Source organism: Cupressus sempervirens, chromosome 5 (genome assembly GCF_028749045.1).
Source record: "Cupressus sempervirens isolate cs-2001-9-10 chromosome 5, ASM2874904v1, whole genome shotgun sequence".
NCBI classification, from domain to species: domain Eukaryota; kingdom Viridiplantae; phylum Streptophyta; class Pinopsida; order Cupressales; family Cupressaceae; genus Cupressus; species Cupressus sempervirens.
Genome location: NC_143122.1, coordinates 507287525 through 507293023, shown reverse-complemented (window position 1 = coordinate 507293023; position 5499 = coordinate 507287525). Strand labels below are relative to the sequence as shown.

At 34.9% G+C, this 5499-nt stretch overlaps 1 pseudogene; it reads right to left on the bottom strand.

Moving 5' to 3' along the window:
• Window positions 1-552: 552 nt before the first annotated feature.
• Window positions 553-1615, bottom strand: LOC149556937 (protein LURP-one-related 12 pseudogene; annotated as a pseudogene).
• Between the last annotated feature and the right edge of the window lie 3884 nt (window positions 1616-5499).

Below are 5499 nucleotides of genomic sequence, written 5' to 3'. Positions count from 1 at the left end.
CTTGGATGGGGATGGGATATCATCTGGCGGCCTCAGTGGATGACCCCACTTTTCTAGAAGTCGGTTAATGCCCGTTAGGAGTGGCTGCAGGAGTTTCTTAACCCCATCAAAGGCATTTGTTACTGATTTTGAGTGTCATTTTGAAAATATAGTTCGTAGACCTTACTGCCGTGGTGTAATTTCCTGCTTGCGATTATCTTCTTTTTTTGATCCATTGCTTTTTGAAATTGAATTAGTATTTTACTTAGTAACGAATCCCTGCTCTTATCTCTTTTTTGGAAGAATTATAGAGGGATCCCTGGGCGGTGCAGATGAGTGCAAGAGCTGCACGTTGCACAGTCACTGCTCTCAGCATGGCTGCGTGGCTGGTTGGGGCTTGTGTGCCAGGCACGGCTTCCAGAATTATGCTTTTCATGTGCGATTTGTCTACTTAGTGTGGACATGATAATTAGGCTCACCCTACGTTTAGTCCTCCGCATAGGCCGAAGCTCTATTAATGGGGGGGGGGGGAGGGTGGGGGGCGGCGGAGTGAAAGGTAAAGGCATACTTCTTCTATGATACTGAACCCACATATATCTGTGCCAAAGTCTTGTTTGGAAGAAGAAAAATCCTCCTGACTACAAATGATGGCTTTTGACCATTTGATTTGTCTTTAAAGAAAGCATGCCATTCATTGTACATGCTAATTTTCTGTTGTCACAGAAAAAAAGATGTTAGGGTCAAGCCTTGGATGAGTTTTGAAGTTGAAAGATATAACAATAATTCAATTTATATATAGATCTCTTGAAAAGATTAATGGCTATCAATTGAAAAGATTAATGGGTATCAATTTTAATATTTTACATTCTGTAATACTGTTCATTGTTGTGTTTATATTAGATTGGGTTTAGATGTATATCTATCAAAATTTTGAATCATATTCTATGATCTACATGTTTGAAATTATTTCTTACATCAATGTTTTAGATTACATTATGTAAGAAATAATCATTTTGAATGTGAATAATTGTTTTGAATCTTTGTATCAACATTTTCTACAACACTCTATGATCTATCACAATTTTTTTGAATATTTAATAATTGCTCTTAATCAGATTGTGTAAGAGTTCTTTGTATAAAGATTTTCTACAACACTCTATGATCTATCACAGTTTTTTTGAATATTTAGATTACATTCTATAATGCATCAACATTTTGAATATTTAGATTACATTCTGATGCATCAACATTTTAAATGATAGATCAAAGAATTGTGATCTAAAATAAATGGAACACAAAAATATTAATGCAATCTAACTGAATTCAGAAACAACAATAGTCAAGACATCTATACTAGTTATTAGAACAAGTAGAGTTGATATACCTTTCTTCTCATTGTGAGCATGGAATTTCCTACAGCATCCATGAGAACCACCTCGTTCTTATATCCAGAGTCATAATTGTCAACTCTGAAGGCAAGGTTCCCGGTTGAATCAAACAAATTAAAACCATTGCAGTTGAACACCAAAGATGTCTTCCATACAACTAATGCTGTCATAGACTCATTGCAGAATCTCTCTTCAATCACAACATTTTCTAAAAGCTGTGGCCCTTTTGGATGAATTTTGGCACCCATTTTTCCTTTACTTTTTCTGGCAAAAAATTAATGAAGAAGTGCAGTGTTTGGCCAATTGGGTTGTTGATACAATCTTATATAACATATATCGATTAAAATAGTGATGAAGAAATAGAGTGTGTGGCCAATTTCCTCCTCAACAATTTTTTTAAATGCTAACCAGCAACATATCTAGTAGATCTCGCTAGCCAGCATCTCGTACAGATAAAGGTCTAGTACCAGTAGCAGAGTTCATCAGGTTCATATTTTAATCCACACAATTTTAATGTCTATGTGCTGCATTTTGTCACTGCCAATGAAATTTGGAAGTAGCACTTTAAAAAGTCTATTGCATCATATTTGACTAAAAATACTCGGTGACCACTTTCTGAAATGCAGGGATGCCATCACATTACTTAGTTTTTGATAATAGTCCTTAGAGGAGGAAATTGTTGCGAAGGTTAGCATTTAAAAAAATAGAAGAATCCCCTCACTAAATTTGATCCAGTTATTCAAAATTTATGTCGGGTATCAAAACTTGAAACCTCATATTGGTTTAATCCAATTTGCCATCTAGACTTTCAACAAATAACCTAAACTAGCTTGACATGATTGATACCTCTAAGCTTGAGATACCTCTCAAGAGTCCATTTCTATTGCCATCTACAGTGTCAACATTAAGCTGAGACATCAACAAACTTCTGGACTGACACGCATCTTCCCACTACTTTTCTTGCATATCATCGAAGAAAAACTAACAAATCTGAACCCTCAATTTAGAAATCTAAGATACTGTCTTACCTATCATCCTGACTAACAACCTTCCTGGGAGTACTTAATGCCCTTACGAATAGGGATACTTCACAATTTTCCTACTGCATATTGTTCAGATTTGCAACTATTTGAGTTTCAAACTTTTGACAAAGCACTAGTTGGATCCAAATTTGTAGTCAGGTGGTGTAGTAAATGCTCTTACTATATTTCATAGACTCCTCCAGTCATTGACCATCGCCCCCTACCAACTACATATATAAACCCTTAAGATATGTCTTCCTAGTTTCTTAATGAAATTGAGATTGACATAGAATCTAAACTAGTAACTAGTGTATCAGAAAAGCACAAATTCCCTCATTAGCTTTTCAGTTCTAGAAAATAATCAGAAAACCATCCTAAGCTCCCAATTCTGAAAGAGCAAAACAATTTTTAGTCCATTAGCTATATGATCTGCGAAAATGGCAAGGAAAGGATATGGTTTGAATGTACATGTGCATATTAAGCATAAAATTGTTGATCTCTCACAAATCACCACACATTGTGAACAATGAAACGGGAAATCTGGAATAAAATGTGGGTTTCTACATATAGTCTGTCCAGCCAAATCCTATCTACATATCTCAAGGCCACCTAGTATAAATAGAGAATCGCAAGAAAAAAAACCAGCTGAAATAGAGCAAACTTACCTCATCTTCTCCTCTGCTTCATTCAGATGCTCCATAATTGTTGATTTGGGTAAACAGAAACATAAACATAGCTGTGGCTATTCACCATAAGACGGAGATGGACGACGTCATAAGAAGATGGCTATTTTGTATCTTATCTGTTTTGTTTTTCCTTTTTTTTGGTACTGAAGATTTTATCATATCTGCTGATTTGCTATCTTGTTATATATTGTGTTCTTGGTTGTGTAAAACTTTGATTTTATATATGTTTTCAATTGTTATTTTCAAGTAAAACCGAAAGAATTAGAACTGAATTATATTGTATCTTATTCTTGGACTGTGATGCCTTAATTAGTTGAATTTGTAGGAGGCTGCAAAAACAGCTTGAGAATGCAAACAATCATTTTGTGGAATATAATGGATTGTCTATTTCAGTGCTCTATAATTTCTTTGTTTCTTGGAATCAGCAGATGATGTGAATATATTGTTTAATATAGTTTGGTCTTTAAGATAATGAAGGTGATGCTACAAGGAGTATTTGCAAATGTCTTTAATTGCACTTTAATATGCAATTTGCTGCATAAACATATGTTTGCCTCCTAACATTGTGATCAAAAGTACTACTTAGACATGTGTGGTGTTGATTGCATTCCTGATTGTAAATGACCACGAAAACTAGTGAGCCAAGGAGGATTGACCAACTTTTCCATTTTCACTCTTCCTACTTTGCCAACGTTGGAGTTTTTTACATCAAAGTATGCTTTAAATGGTGTTTTGTGATCTATTATTAGGTAAAAGACAATGATGCATCATTTAAAACAAGTTTCAGTTTAAGTCTTATTAACAATTTGTTTGGTTGCGGTCATGATTTCAATAGTCTTATTAACGATAAAAGCAAAGCATATTGTTCTTCATCGGCACCATGCATATCTTGAAAATCCATAAGGTCTATGATTAAACATGGAGGTGAATAAATTTTATGGTAGGCATTAATAAATTATAAATGTATGCACTGCTTTTGGAATACCTACCTTTTGCTATTGTTATTTATATACCTGGGTATTATTCCCAGCCACAGAAACTGATGTATAGGCTCAATTATAGTGTGGATTATCAATCTGTTTTAATGGAATTTTCTTTTTATTGTTTTAGTACTTCAAAGTGGGAATATTCATATCATTGGTTTGTTTCCTTTCCAGGTCTTACCCATTTTCCCACAACTTGTCAACCTACCAACTGAAAAGTTCCAGGCTGCACTTGCACGTATTCTTCAAGTACTTAGCACCAATGTGATATTAAGACTATTTAAATAATGTTTTTTTTGGCTATTTGTTTCACTAGCATGTCAACGTATGTGTTACATAGAAATTTATGCTAAAATAGAGAGAAGCATTTAATTGGTGAGATTGTTGTGTGAAGAGTACTAGTAAATGTTATAGAACATTTGAATTTGGCACTACCAACTTGGCACTAGTTTGTTCATCATGGTTTCTTTGAGCATTTTATAAAATTGGGGACATCCCTTAACCTCTGATAATTTTGAGGATATGGAGAGAATGTCTTTTTTGCCCCTTCTCCTCATCTTTATTAATATTGAAATCTAAATTAAATCTATATATGTGTTTATAGGGCATTTGATGGATCCTATTGTTGATAAAAGAGTTTATGGAAGCATTGTTAGGAAGATCATGCTCTTGCATGTACTTGTTGTTTTGCTTGCAGCCCAAGCAATACTCATAGTAGCATCTTATGATGATGCTAGAAGACAACGACGCAAGCGAAGAAGACCTGCTTGTCCTTTCTTTAAACATATTATATATTCTAATGACACAGATTGCCATGACCAAATATGCATGAGTAGAGGAGCTTTTTTCAAACTTGTCAATATTTTAAGGGAGAGAGGGACCATTAAAGATACGATAAACATGAAATTGGAAGAACAACTAGTCATGTTCCTACATATCCTTGGCCACAATTTAAGGAATCATAAGGTTGGCCATAACTTTGGTCACTCAGGAGAGACTGTGAGTTGCCACTTACACAAGGTCTTGAAGGGAATCATATTGCTCCATGGCAATTACTTTTTGCCCCCTTCCATAAATACCCGTCCAAAAATTCTTGGGAAGGACCGTTTTGATCCGTACTTCAAGGTAAATCTCTTGGATTCATGTACTTTCTTGCTTGAGTATATTGTCACATATTTGACTATAATATTTTTAATGTTCTAGGATTGTGTTGGAGCAATTGATGGGACCCATATACCAGTTACCATTGATGTGGACAACCAAGCAAAATACCGCGATAGAAAAGGCAACCTGTCACAAAATGTAATGGGTGTTTGTTCCTTTGAGTACAAGTTTCAATATGTTCTTGCTGGTTGGGAAGGTTCAGCTGCAGATAGTCGTGTTCTTGCTTCAGCTCTATTAAAAGCAGATTCACTAATAGTCCCCCCTGGTATATTTGATC